At 34.8% G+C, this 16,107-nt stretch overlaps 1 long non-coding RNA gene across 1 annotated transcript; it reads right to left on the bottom strand.

The window, feature by feature from the left end:
• Positions 1-1,509: 1,509 nt before the first annotated feature.
• On the bottom strand, positions 1,510-14,621 carry LOC118166426. The gene is made up of 4 exons (XR_004750494.1): positions 14,569-14,621; positions 14,270-14,436; positions 2,317-2,414; positions 1,510-1,811 (listed from the first exon to the last, which is right to left on the bottom strand). It is a non-coding gene; the product is annotated as an uncharacterized LOC118166426 (long non-coding RNA).
• Between the last annotated feature and the right edge of the window lie 1,486 nt (positions 14,622-16,107).

Raw genomic sequence — 16,107 nt, 5'->3', positions numbered from 1 at the left:
AGTGCTATGATGCAGCTATCAGCCAGCACTCCCTTTAATTATACAACATAAAGCTACATATTTTTACTAAATCTACACAAAAAAAAATTACTCTGCATGTACAATAATTTCTACATATATCCTTTGTGAGAGCTTCACAATCAATATTTTCACACGAAACCTGTATGATGGTTCACAGTAAATGAATTCCAGTAAGGGACTTGCTAAATGATTTTTCTGAACCTGTATCTTCGCAGACTTCATTTTCTATGTTATGAAGATATTGTCCTGGTTTTGGCTGGGATAGAGTTAATTTTCTTCACAGAGGCTTGCATGGTGCCATGCTTTGGATTTGTGATGAAAACAGTGGTGACAACACACTGCTGTTTTAGTTGTGGCAGAGCAGTGTTTACACATGGCAAAGGACTTTTCTGCGTCTCATGCTGCCCTGCCAGTGAGGAAGCTGGGAGGAAGCTCCACAAGGAGCTGGGAGGGGACACAGCCAGGACAGCTGACCCAAATTGGCCAAAAGGATATCTCACACTACATAACATCATACGCAGCAATAAAAGCTGGGGAGAAGGAAGGAGGAAGAGGAGATATTTGCAGCTATGGCACTGTCTTCCCCAAAACACTGTTATGTATAATGGACCCTGCTTTCCTGGAAGTGGCTGAACTTCTGCCTGCTGATGGAAAATAGCGAGTGAATTTCTTGTTTTGCTTGTACATGCAGCTTTTGCTTTGGCTAGTAAACCACCTTTATCTCAGCCCATGAGTGGTTAAGAGGCTAATTCTGTTAAACATCTTCTGTTAATGACATGCAAGATCAGGCAGAGCACACCTGCAGCAACTTTGCAGACAACAAAAAAAATCAGGAAGAATACACCCAACAGCCATATTCGGTGGGACCTGGACAAGTTGGAGAAAAGTGCTGACAGGAGCCTTGCACTTCCCATTCTTGAGAAGACTCACAGGGATCTTACTGTTTATAAATATCTGATATGGGGAAGTAAAAAAAAAAAAAAAAAAAAAAAAAAAAAAAAAAAACGGTGCCAGACTTTCCTTCTTGGTATCCAGAGATAAGACAAGAGGCAATGTCCATAAATTAAAATACATAAAATGCCAATTGAACATAAGAAACTTAATGCACTCCAGCACAACAATTCAGCATTCAGCTGAAATGGCTTTTTCTTTTTTCCTGAAATATTTGTTTGCTACCATTTATATTTGTCAAAATGCTCTAAGCACAATACAGAAGTTTTAAAATATATTAATCAATACTACATAAAAAAATATGAAAGGCAACCAGCAAATGTTATATATTCCATATATTGCAAAGTCAAGTTCACTTTTCATAGAGAGTAATTTTTATGTCTTGCAAGTCAAGCACAGTATCTGACATGCACATCTTACATTTGCAAGTTATCCAGAGACTCTGCATCTTTAAGCACGCAATCAACAAAACAGGGTAAAAAATAAAAATAATTTTTAAAAAATCACACACACAAAAAAAAGGGGGGGGTAAGTATAACAAAGAGGAACAGCTTGGGGGATTTAAAATAAAAAAATAAACTTGTGCTTTTATTTCTCAATCTTTTTTTTAGTTGGTTTGCCCATCCTCAGAGACACTGGTACACTGGTTTCAGAATACTCTTCCTTAAATTTCACTGTTACACACAACATAAAATGCTAAGAAAAAAATGGGTTACTCAGCCCTTTAAAGCTCTTTCAGCCTTCTCAACTTCTCCTCTCATTTACTGGAAGAATAATTCATATCCACATTACCAAATAGACAAGTCCTTAAGTTACAATCTCATTTGTGCTAAGTGAAACTGTCTGTTACACAAATAAAGCCAAGAATTACCATTACTTTACTGGCATATTGGAAGATAATGGATTCAAATTCTTAGCAATTCAAAACTATTCATGTTTCACTAAAGTTCTAGAAGAATAAAAATTTTGAAAGGCTTGTGATATATTGGCCACCCAAACTAAAGGATGGGGATTCAATACTGTGCCTAGGACTAATGTCCAGCACTTTAGTCTAGGTGAACAGGTGAGTTACACAAAAACCCTGGAGAAAGGTGTGAGTTTGTTCTGGATTTCTTTCCCCCTTTTTTTAATATTATCCCAGAACAATTTTTTGATTGTCTCAGAAAAATATATTTTGTTTCGTTAACGAAACAATAATACTGGTCCTGAATACAGTATACATTAATTTTCACTTTTGAGCCACATACGAGTGACATTTGTCAGAAAGGAGCTGAAATCACACCTTTGTCAGGACATCCTCATGGTGATGGACAATGGTCTAATTATGAAAGCTGCTAGACTCACATTTACTTTCTCACTTCTCCACAGAAGACAACCCTGAAAGGATACTGTGTCATGTCAGACACTTACTCATATACTCACATCTTTTTAATTTCCATTTTCTTCACTTGTCATTTGAAAAAAAAAACTTTTAATTACATATTGTGCTGGGTCAAGATGAATGCAGTAGCTATTAAAGTACAACTAGCAGAATCAAAGAAATCTTTATTCACCACCTCAACCTCATCTGCAAAGTCATATTTTAAGTGTCCAGAAGTCTTCACTTTTCCGGCTCCCTTACAGAGTCTGAATTTCTATCATACGAGTAATATTTCATTTACTTAACAGGAAAATAAATAAATAAAAACAAGCTTTTACCTAGTTTAGGGAAATTCATGAAATTATCTTTCCAAAATAAGGACGAAATAGACAAGAAGTGTCTCGACAATTCACATAATGGCATTCAACTTTGGACTTTTTTCCCCAGGACTGCAAAATACCTATCCGATTTTTTAAAATAACTTGAAAAAGGTTCATTACTAAAACAGAATAGTTACTTTAAGTTCCTTAAATGACCAACACTGACATTAAGATTTGACTTAATATTTTTGTACATTGTCTTATTACAATGCTTCCTTTTTGGAGGAACATCATGAATACTGGACAAGGTAATTTCAGTCTTATCTTAGACCGCATAAGGGCTGTTAAAAGGTTATAATGTTTGTTTGTTTTACCATTGATATTCCAAATAGTTTATCATTTGAGGAAAAAGGCATCTTGGCTAACAGGCATACTGGACAGCAAAAACAGCCTGAATAATTCTTTCTTAACACACGTAGCTACCAATGAGATAAAAATAATCACTCCGAAGAAAGAATCAACTGTAACTGACATACCAAAATTTACTCTTCACCAACTCTATCCACCGTACAGAGATGAACAGGAAGTTTCTTCTCTGAGGAGAATCAAAATAAAAGAATTTAGATAAATCAGACATTCCACTTAACCTGACAGACAGCTATTAGCAAACACTTGGAAACTTGGCGTAATAATAAAATAATAAATAAAAACAATAAATTATACATAATAATAAAATAATAAATAATTTTCAAGTCTCCAACCAGTAGCCAGCAGCTCCCTGGGCAGCCAGTTCCAATGCCCAACACCACCCTTTCCATGAAGAATTTCTTCCTGATATCCAATCTAAGCCACCCTGGCACATCTTGAAGATATTTCCTTGTACCCTATTGCTTGTCACCTGAGAAAAGAGACTGACACCCTCCTCACTACAACCTCCTGTCAGGTAGTTGTAAAAAGCGATGAGGTCTCCTCTCAGTCTTCTTTTCTCAAAACTAAACCCTTGCTCCCTCATTCACTCCTCATAAATCATTGGACTTTGTGTTTTGTTTTTTAGAACAAAGGTCTTTGAAATTCTGTTTATGTGCTAATTATCAAGGAGCATCGAAAGGTTAATGTATCTGCCACAGCAAATCAGTCAGTATGTTTTACTTCAAGTAGAAATACTTCTGCCTAAAGTACTTCAGGGAAAGAAGCAGCATATCCTAATGCCTCCCTTATTACTGACAAACATCTAATAACCAACAGAGAACATTAAGAAACCATCTTTTCAAATCATTTCACCAATTTCAGAATTGTTGCTTTGGTTTTCCTATCAATGCAAATCAGTCTTCAGTCCAAATACAGCATTCAGTCAAGCATCTTGTGTTCCTAAAGAAGCAACCCAGCAATTCCTTCTCTTCTGAGGTCGCATACAGGAAGTATGGGAGAATCTGTACAAGACTGATGCTGCCAAGAATGTGTTGTATCTAATATAGTGCTTGTTTTGCTTTTTCTTCAAACGAAACATAAAGAAAGCAGATATATAACACGCAGCCTTCACCTGCAGCGTCTTGCAGCTTCAACTCAGCCAAAACCTGCTGCTTGTCCTGGCTTCTGCCTATTTATAGCTTTGGAGGGGGTATGCTCAGTTTGTGCAGGTACTTTCTGGTTCATTGGCTTCTACTCTTCATTAACTACACACCAGCTGTGCCAATCTCTCACTCATTCTTCCTAATCCTCACAGAAAAGCCTACACAGCAACACATAGATAATCAAGCCTGCTAATTACAGCACCAGCTTTGGAGACAAGGACACATGGGCTACAATCCCTTGTCCCAGAAATAGACTTGACTACTTCACATTAAAAAAAAAAAAAAAAAAAAAAAAAAAACTTTGAAACGATATATAACATGGAATATATAAAAATGAATATAACGTTATATAAATGAATATAACATCAACCCCAATATAAAACCATTTATCACCTGTTTATTGGGTGATTATATAAATACATATGAAATCCTACTTCATTTAAATCAATAGATTTGTTTCACTAGAGTGGAACTTGGACTGAGATTACAGAAGCTAAGACAACTTCAGTGCATTATGTAGGAAAGATTTATAGGTGCATTTACCAATATGGTATTTGGCTAAACAACACTCTGCAAAATTAGGCCATTGTGAGAAACAAAGTTGTGTTTTTGCAGTAGAGAATTATTTTTCTTTATTCCAAGGTAGTTGTGTAGTCATCATAAGGAAAAATGCTAAGTAGAGAAGTGGACAGTAGAAGGCCTCACCGCTCCAAAATAAGGTAGAAGCTTGAGAAAAAGAGGATGAGCAGTGTGAGAACAGTAAAACAATGTTCACCAGTTCTCAAACCATAAGAAAGGAGAAATTAAAGGGTTGGAAAAAAGAAAAATTGTACATATGTGGTATAGAGGAGCGTCAGGTAGCTTGTGAACCTGTAGTACTCAGCCAATGAGGAAACAGGGGAGGTGATCAGGCATCAGGTAATAGGGAATAAAAGGTTATGATTTGTTTACTAAAATGCGCTCCTGATTGACAGGACGCCCGCCATTGCAATTGCGAATAAAATAGCTTCACAGAAGATCCTGTCTGAAGAAAATTATTTGAGATTTTTCCTCACAGCCATGAGTTTACTACTTTGTATATTAAGTCTTAAAACTTTAGGATCACTATGTCCTCATTCTGGCATTTTTGCAACTTTTCAAGTCCTTAGATAAAGGTTAGACATAACCTAACACTTCCCATTTGTCTACGGCTTGATGAGTAAGATGACTGTAATGATTTTTGACAGTCGACATGGAGTATTGACTACTGTGTACTCTCTACATAGCCCACGCAGATGATCTGACAAGCTTCTGAGTGACTGTAGCACATATAAAAGATGAAGTATCCTTAGTCTGTTCACCCTGCCTTTGTATACTTTTTGGAACCATCTATAAACACACCACATGCCAGGAAGACCAACACAAAAAAGCAACACTTAAAAGGCCATTCTCTCTTTTCTTTTTTTTAAGCTTTTCCTCTTTATCTCAGGTCCATATGTTTCTACATTTTATTCATTCGGTTGGTTAGTTTTCTTAATATATAGAGTTGGAAGCTAACAAAGATGGTGGCATCTATTAGATTTATCTGAATACCAATGACCTCACATTTTCATTATTTGTATAATCAGAAAATGACTTCACAATCACATTTTGCATGGCTGATGGTTCCTGGGTGCCTAGTATATTTTAACTTGGTTGTCTATTTCTACTAGGCAAAACAGTAGGTTGACTGGAACATTTAGGATATGCAATACTCATTAAAGAATTCTTCAGTGGAAGGCTCTTTAAAAAAATATAATCATATTCTCTTGTAGTTTTCAAATCAATTTTAAATATCTAAATGCATAAGGACTGTCATGTAATTCTAACTCATTTTGATTCAGAATATAATGCAATTTTACTAATATCTCTACTAGACATAAAAAGATGAGGCACCTTCTAAATGACTGTATCATTCATTAATATTACTGAGGAACTGTCATACTAAAAAGTTACTTCTGACTTTTCCCATGTATTTTGCAGGATTAAGCTAAATTGTCTTCTGCATTATTTATTGCATAATTTTTTAATGTCTTTATCATAGTCATTGTGAATCTATAGCTTAACACATCAAAGTGAAGTAGAAAAAAATCTGGCTATAGCATTCAAGACATGCAAGCAGAAAGCACAAATATTGCCAGTTCCATCAACCATTCAGATTCCATCAAACAATGGTTAATTTTCAAAATCCGTAAAAGTAATCTTTCAATATTGTAAAGGTGCAAGAAAATGTTACATCTCAGTGCCTCAAATCCTATCTAAGTTACAAAACCATAGCATAATTTAATAGAACTGTGAGTGCCATGTATACAGATTTAAGTATTTGTACACATGGGTAAGCAGCTGATACATGCACGTTTAAGAAATGTAAAAGTTTTCAGTACCGCTTGGATCTTTTAATTTATTTAATAACAGATGCTAGTCATTTAAAGAAAATACTCGATGTAAGCCATATACCATCAAAATATGCATCTGCCTTAACTCCTCCTGGAGGTATCACATTTGGTATTGGGAAATATCCGTTCAGAGACATACACACTTCACCATTTATGTATTGTACTATATTGCAATGCTGTAGGAACATCCCTAAGAGGAAATGAATATTTTCTTAAGATTGGAAAAAGTTCTCAACTTGCTCATTATTGTAGGCCATTACATAGATATTTTGTATTTCTATTTTCTGAGAGAATCATCAACAGTACCTGGGTGGGGACACGTAGATGTGCTTCAACTATCATAGAGCTTTTGTAAGCTTTACTCCTCAAAACACATTGAATTGATACAAAGAAATAAAATGCTCTTTTCAATGCTCTTAATTTCCTCTTCTGCTCTACAAAACACTAACTGTGGTGAAAAATATACTCAACAGGAAGCTACTTTAGAATATTTTCTTCCAGTCATAACATACACCATGAAAATCTAAAAGCCAAAACTAAATACAAACAACTTGATCTTTCCCACACAAGTAAATAAAAAAAGCTTAGTTTATTATTTTTCTTTTTATGGTCCTACAAAAGCAATTATTCAACATGTTTTCAGCACAGCATGCAGTTTTACTCAAATGTTACAACTTCCTTGAAAAACTAATATTTGATTCAAATATATTCACTTATTTCAAAGAAAATTATTCCAAACATTTTTTTTTAAACTAATGTATTCCCTTTTTTAGTTAATTAAGTGCAAACATCTTCTTCATTATATTTTTCTTGTGTTCATAACACACCGTGTTAACTCCCATGGTATTCCTCTCCCTCTCAACAAACTAAATAGTAGAACTGGAAAAATTTCTCTCTTGGTAAGAAAGACTTCTGAAGTGAAGAGTGTATCATAGTATTACGCTCTGCCCCTCCTATTTCTTATTCAACAAGAAGTATAACAAGATTTGGTATTCAGCCAAAAACAGGATCTAGATATAGTTTCATCTAAAAGGAAACCCAACTATTTTAAAAATACAAAGGGCGAGTTTGGTCTCTTATTGACAAATGTACAAACACACATCAGCAGGCTTGAGATATGAAAAGCCTTAAATTCTCAATTTCAAAATTTTCAAAAACCTTAAAATCTCAATTTCCAATGAAGAGTATAAATTTCTCTAAAAACTCAAAACTACTACAATGAAACTTCATAGGTTAAACAAAACTGTACAACAATGTTGAACCAAAATTATTTAGAGAGCCATAGCAAAAAAAAATAAGTTATGAGAATTTCTTATGCAACAACCCCACTTAAATATCTCAAACCCTGACCTAAATCTGGTCCAAATCAATGCAATGACTTCCACTGATTTCAACAGATTTTGAAACAACTTCAAGCCATACAAAGTTACAACTATTCACAGATTCAGCTTCTAGGCATTTAGAAATTAAGGAAAAATATATAACTTGATATAGTATATATTTTATAGTGAGGTTTCTTTCAATGTTTCACAATGGGTGAACTAAGGACTACTTCACTGACGAGGAAGAAATACTCCAACTTTAACTGATCTATGCAGACCTTTCACATAACATAAAGGAAATTCTGGAAAAAGTCATATTACAGTATTTTAAGATCTGATTATTAGATGATCTGTGTCATGCAGTGCGGAGCATTGCGGAGCCGGCTGCAACTGGTCATGGGCATCCCCCAGCCTCTTCTCACAGATGTCGTACCTACTGGAAGCAAACACCCGATACACCTCAGAAGGGAAGAAAAGTTTCAAGCATTGCCACTGCTTTCTCAAGAACTTATCAAAACACAGAACATCTGAATTTAACTCCATCACATCTGAAAAAGTCATATACACCTATATCTTAGTCATTTATAAGTATATAACAAAAGAGAATATTCTGATCAGATTAGATGGTACCCACATAAAAAGAGAAATGAATTATGAAGTATTCCTTGAATTATATAAACATTTAACATATATATAAACATTCCTTGCATTGTATAAACATTTGATTTAGAGCAAATCTTTATCTGCAGTGTTTCAAAGACATTTTTACTACAAAATTAATGTACTTCTTATCTGGATGTACAAACAGGATTAAAGCTGTTCTTCACAGACCAATAGCCTGACCTGAATATAGTATGAAAAGAAATGGGGTGGCCAGAAAAATATTGATGTACTGATTAAAGCTGTTTTTCAAATGATTTGTGATGGAAAATGTTAAGTGTCAGGTGGCAAACTCTTGCAGTGCAGAGCAACAGTCTCTGTAGACTCAGATGATTTGCTCATAGTTATGAGGCTTTAATGACATCTGTCTAGGTTGATTTATGCTGCTCTGCATCTGGAGCGAAAAAACAGTTCCTTCTGCTAACGACCAACACTCAGGAAATCTGATCAGGAAATCAGTGCAGCATATCCATCAATATCAAGAATTAACTTCAAAATCAATTGCTTATTAATATTGAAGATGCAATAAATTAGACCCAAGAGAGGTACCACTACAGTCCAATGCTCTACAGTTTTAGTAATCCCCCTGCTAAATAAAGGAATAATAAATGAAATAAACAATAACATATGACTAGCACACACTAGAAAATTAGGTCTAAAACAAAATCCTTGGTATCTCTTTATTTGGGTTTACCAAGACAGAAAGGATTTTGAAATATTCCTACTGTCATAATAAAAGAAAAAGCTTCCATTGATTTGTTCACTGGATGCCCTTCAGACTTTCTATTTCCAATAAATTTCACTGCTTATTAAAAAATGAAAAAATTATCAAATTTATTGCTCCACCAGTTAGTGCTCAGCTGGGCCCTGAGAAGATTTAAATTTGTGGTTACAGGAAGATTAAGCAGTTATATTCTGACATATACCTAGCCAAAAGATCCTTTCAGACAGAATGCTCTATTGCTATACTGAATAATAGTATATAAAGTCTTCATTTCTAAATCACTGCACATCTATTAATATAAACAGTTTAGTGATTACATATTATTCTTTAACAAACTAACAGTCTAAGGCACAAGGAAATATCTCAAATTCAAGCAATAGGACCCATTTTTAAAAGTATTAAAGTGTTTCAATTGGTTCACTTAGTCCAGAAGCCTGAACCTTGGTTCAGGTGCTGTGGTGGTGCCATCCACCAACACCAGTCAATTGCATTGTATATTGCTACTACTCCACATGTGCTTAAGCTTTCACTTCTCCTGTAATGCAACTCTCTGTAAGTTTCACAATCTTATTTTTCTTGAATCCACCATCAGTAGACAGCTGCTCTCTGCTTTATCAGATTAGAAAGAAATATCTACAATCACACGTTTAGAAGGTTCCTCATATTTGATATTATTTTTTTAATGAAATCCATGACTTAGTGAAATCAACTGGTTTCATCAATACCCTTATATAGAAGGCAATTGACAATCAGAAATTCCGGTAACATTTCTCTTGGCAGCATTACCATCCTCCTCCTCAGTTTCAGCTCCTCACATTTACTATTTATACTTCTCCTTTCTCAAAGTCATGCTGCTGTTCATGCAAGATTGCTCAATTAAACTATACTGCATGATACTTTGTTCTTCCTTTCCTTTGTTCTTTTGTTTGTGCCACCTTTCTCTACTTCTCTATTGCCACTACTTTATGCAGTTTAATACTATTAACACATTTTTCCAGTGTACTGGTAACTTGGACAAGTACTAAAAAACATTACTATGTACTTGCGTGAAAAATAAATTATGCATTAGCAAATACCTTACATAAGTGAGCTAAGCTTTCTACACAAAACTGAGATTTTATTACCAAGCAGCCCTGTTCTATGTGTAAAATGTCATCCCACTGTAATTTACCTCTATAAAGGAACTGTGAAAAATGGTCTACTGTACACAGGAAATTTAAATGTGTAGAATCAAGGAATCACAGAATCATTTGGGTTGGAAGGGACCTTAAAGACCATCTAACTCCAACCTCCCTGTCATGGGCAAGGACATCGCCCACTAGACCAGGCTGCCCAAAGCCCCATGCAGCCTGGACTTGAACACTTCCAGGAAATGGAATACTTTCCATCCACAACTTCTCTGGCATATAGGAACCATCCCCACATGGGGACCATCTCAAAAGAAAAAAAAAAAAAAAAAAAAAAAAGCCATGTTGTGATTTGCTGAATAGCATTCAAAGCATTTCATCTGTCTTATATTGTAATTGGCTGAACAATATTTGTAAGTAATTTCGTATCATGCATCAGAGCATGTATTTCCATTGTCACAAGGAGACTTTGGTTCTATGAGAGCATATGAAAGGGAAAGAAATTATACAAGTAATAAGATCTCAGTGAAAACTCTAGATTTACAAGGGGGTTCTGGTGGTGGGTTTTTTGTTTGTTTTGTTGTTTAGTTGATTCAAAAACCAAAGATCCTGTATCAACCACAAAGCCTTTTACAAAAAGGCATAAAATTAGAGAATAAATTTATTCATTTACCCTAAGTATTCTCACTTAAAATAAGTGTTTCAGGAAAACGTATCCCCACTCCTCGACAACTGTGCAGTTACAGTAGCTCATGCTGAGTGCAAGTATTTTTATTTCTCTAATAGCTGATGATAAAAATTCCCACACCCCTCAACACAGAGGTTAACACTGTTATTATTGAAAAACATACACCATTTATTACTAAAAAAGAACTAAGAATGCAAGAAAGAATATAATAAATTCAATCAAGGAGATTGTTGAACATTTGAAATATTAAACATGTGAATCACCTTTACTCTTGTACCAGAGAAAGCTACATATTTCATAGTAGATCTCAATATTAACTTAAACTTACCCACAAGTGGGACAATATTTATGCCTTTTCCTTGCCTTTTTGTTCTGAGTTTTGTTCTGCTTTAAATCATGTAATCACATTTTTTTTCCCCACATGTTCACTGTTCACCGTGAAAACACAGTCATTGCACACTAATACTATCAAAACTCCCTCACATGACATAACTACATCTGATTGCAACAATGAATGAAGAAACATATGCAGTGGGGAAAAAAAAAAAAAAAAAATGTAAGATTCCATTTGATATGAAACTAGATATCTCCATATTCTGAAAATACAAAGAATCATAGAATCATTAATGTTGAAAAAGACCTCCAAGATACCTGGTCCAACCACCACCCTACCACCAATGTCACCCACTAAGCCATGTCCCTAAACACCACATCCAACCTTTCCTTAATCTATGGAATACAGTGTTTATTTTTCAAATAGATTTTTTAAGTCTTTGTTATCACTCAACCCTTCTTTTTTATCCTATACAATTCTTTAAATAACACTGTAATACTACTTTTTGTAACAAGTAATTTTGGGGAGGGTTGTTTCAATTTGCTTGCAAGTTCAGATAAATACTTTCTTCAATAAAACTACATTTTAGCTTCACAAATTCATTTTAAAGGTATTATTCATTTCAAATGAATTATTCAAGGAAGTATTTCTCAAATATATAATAATCAAAGTAACCTATATATACATTTGTCTCAATTGCTGTTGGAAGTCGGCAAGTCTACATTACTTGCAGACTTATCTCTTGGTTGAGTCCACGGTATACAAATTTCTGATTATTTTTAAAACTTCCCTTATTTGCTAGAGAAGGTGCATCTAATTCATAAAGTAATGTGTATATATTGCATGTATAGATACACAGTCTAAATATTTAACTAGCCAGCCCCTTCCACTGTGGTTAACCTGTAGCTCTAAGAGCTGTTCCCAAACCTGGAAAAAAACTAAGAACGCTATAAACATTGTACTTTGCATCCAAGAAGAATTAATGTCTCCCAGTGGCCCAACAGTATACCAAAATTTCACAAGAAAGCAAACAATACCTCTAAAATAGCCCCTTCAAATGCAGTCATGAATCTTTGTGCATTGTTATACCAGACTCTGAATTTACTGGAAACCATGAAGAATAAAAATAATTAAGTCATAAGAAGTACCCAGCAGTTAAACCCTGTATTGAACTCCTTTGAAATTGCACAGTTCCTCAAGCTTTGTAATAAACACATAGTTTGATCGTTGATTCTAAATGCAAAGAGCAAATACAAGAGGAAAAATACTTTTAAGTGACTGTTATTGAGAATAAAAACATTTTTTAGGCTTAAAAGATTGCTCTCGTAACTATGGAAAGCAGTGGAAAACTGCACTGATACTGGCATCTGTTATTCTTATGCTCATCAAGTAGAATTTCAGAAGGGTCCGTTCAGATTAATAAATTTTCACAGTAGGCTGCAAATCAAATCATTACTTCCTGCTCAGAATGCCTCAGAGTAACTCCACACTGACAACTATAATGAATAGGGAATAAACCCACAGAATTGCTATTTAGCAATTCGTAGTTCCTAGACATAGTAACAATGAACAGAAAAACAGGGGCACCCTCCAGAGGAGGAGGAATTGTCTGCAATTGTGCCTCAGATGAGGAATGTAGAACTGCTAATACTAGTTTATTAGATGCTATTTTAATCTCTCACACCATGAAACACAAGAAGATGGTAAAAGAATCCAATAGTAACTGCCACAACATCATGCTGATTTTCATTAAATTTGTTGAAAGGGGACTCAGCATGGAATTATTAAACTGCTTTCAAAGGCAAATGACTAAAATGGCTCATCTATTTATAGCCATCATTCTCAATCACTTTTTTTTTTTTTTATAGTGACACCTGCTAGTGCCTGCTACAGTTAAGATTCTGTCAGCCTTTTCTCGATAATGCAATTTTTTTTCCACACTTCTATCTTGGTGATAAAAGAAACTTTCTTTAAAACTGGCAGTAAAGCTACTTAGAAATGGTTTTAAGAAAATGGAAATAATGAAACCACGTAACTGTCATCTGATTATTTCTAAAGATCTAAAACTGTCATCAGTCCTTACAGGTTTCAAACTGATTTTTGCATTTTAATGACCCAGATACAAACTTGTTTTTTAAATAGTAAATTTATAGAACAGTAGCTTATATATAAGCTATATATTTCATATAGTAATATTACATAATAAAAATAAAATTATAGACATTGATAGAGTATAATTCTGTGGTTTTAAAAATTGTTATAAAGAAAAAAAGTTTCTATTTTGCAGTGAACTTAAGAGTAACCAAAATTTTAGACTTAGAACTTCCAAGAAATCTGAGCGACAAGCAAAACATCACAATACTATATATATAGTCCTACATCTGTGTCACAGCAACCACACTGTGAAAGTAATTTTGAAAATGCTCAAAGTTTTAAAATGACCCTGAATTTGGTAATTAGCTTTCGATACCCAAACAGCAAATTGCATCCTCTTACAGAGACAGTTTCCATTTATATCATTTAAGGCCTTTTTTTTCATACCTTAAAATAACTGTCTGTAGCCTCCAAGGAAGGAATCAGCCAAGTTATCAGCATTTTCTTCCCTTCACCATCCACACGTTCAAACAGTGTCACCACCACATTAAAAACATCCTTACAGAAGATGCTTAAGACTTATCTTGGCTTACAGAGATAAATTGACTCATCAGCTTGCCCAACAGATCAATCTGAACTACTTCAGACCTTGAGATACATCACAGTATAAAGGAAAGAAATACCTACAAAAGAAAGGAAAAAGATGCAAGGAGCCCCCTTCTTTTCACGAGAAGGGTGTTTAAGCTTCAGGATCTCACAGATTGTAGTCTTAAACTGAAGAAGACAAGGAAACCTTGAAGAAATCAGGTAGCTTTGAGCTAGCAGAAGCAAAGGAGATAAGGGATGAAAGCTAGAAAACAAGGAGGAAAACAGCTGAAGGAAGATTCAATAATGGTAATCTTTTGCTCATTAAGGGTCATTAACATATTAAAAACACACCCATCAAAATACAAACGTGAGATTTGTTCCCACCCCACCCCACCAGTCCTCTGTAATGTACAAACTCAGTAGAGATAAGTTAGGTGAGCCAATCAAAAGAAAAGAGTCAAAAGTAGCCAGAGAGATAGTTTCACAAGTTTGCTGTATATAAATAACAGTGATTCGAGATAGACGTGTGCTTACTTTGTGAAAGATTGCCAAGCACCTGACTATGCAGTTATATAATTAATTGTTTAACTAAAACACCTTGGTGTGGATTCCAACTCTGTCTGCTTATTGGTGAGGCGCACCAGGCACAAACCTATGGATAACAAGATCATTAAAAAATCTAGAAGAGTATGGGAGTATCTTGAGAATAGACAGCTGTAAATCCTTTGCAGAACTTGAAAGCATCCAAAGATTATGTTCTGAAACAAACCATTTATTTCATTATTTCATGTTTAAAAATAACTACTCCAGTACTAGCATTATTCAACTTTTGTGCCAAGATGCATCTTAACATTTGTCAGTGATATAAATAATAAAAATAATAAAGAACGCTACAATTCCGTGTGATTAACAATTTGCAGATCTTAATTTGGAACAGCCAGGAGAGGTCTTTTTAGGCTTTCTAGTCTAGCAGTCTGCTCAGGCAATTAACTGAACCTCCCCTAAGTAAAGAGGTGCACACACAATACCTAGCCAAGACATTTTGTCACTATTCATCTTCCCTTCAGTTTCTTAAATACATTTGAGCATGCATGTGACTTCATTGATTCGAGAAATGGCTATGCCTTTTGATGTTTGTACATCAAATGGCCTAACTGAGGCTTCTAGGTGCAAATATAAAAATAAATAAATAAAATTAAGACCAGCCTGCAAAATCAGTCACAATCTTTACAAGCTTTTTCTGCAAATCAGTTGATAACCAGAAGCCTTCCAGCTTAGGCATTCTTGCATACTTCATTACAGCATGCAGTATCACAGGAGAATAAGTAACAGATTTTCGTCAAGATACAACATAAAAACAACAAACTGACAGAAGGTTTGCGAAGATACTAGTTAAATTTGCCACTACAAAAGATTATTGGACTACATCAATTTACCCCCACTAAGGATGAGATTCAGTTCATCTAAAATACATAAATCGATTAAATTGGATATACTGTATGGAACAGCCTGCAACACATAGAGTTCTTGGATACACCCTTCTGAATTAACCAAAAAAAAAAATCCTGTTATACAAGACTTTTCTTGACATTCACTTGTCTGTTCCTTCATCATTCTTTTGTTTTCATCAGGTATTACTGCCACATTTTCTTGCCACTAAATTTTAAGATCAATTACTAGGGTAATTGTCACTTTCTTACATATTGAAGTGAGTTCACACTCAGCCCACAAAATTAACATTCCTATAAATTAGAAGCTGGACCTCGGGAAATGAAGTTTGCCACAAAATAATGTTCTCTTATTGCATTCTCTTATGCATGGTCACAGCAGCTCAGACTGCCTCCAGGCTTAACCTCTTCAGTGAGTTCATCTGCATTGGTGAGCACCAGGTCCAGTAACACCTATCCTCTGGCTGGTTTGTCTAACACCTGGA

The sequence above is a fragment of the Oxyura jamaicensis genome, chromosome 4 (assembly GCF_011077185.1).
Source record: "Oxyura jamaicensis isolate SHBP4307 breed ruddy duck chromosome 4, BPBGC_Ojam_1.0, whole genome shotgun sequence".
NCBI lineage: Eukaryota > Metazoa > Chordata > Aves > Anseriformes > Anatidae > Oxyura > Oxyura jamaicensis.
The sequence above is the reverse complement of the archived record's forward strand: the minus strand, read 5'-3'. Positions and strand labels throughout refer to the sequence as shown.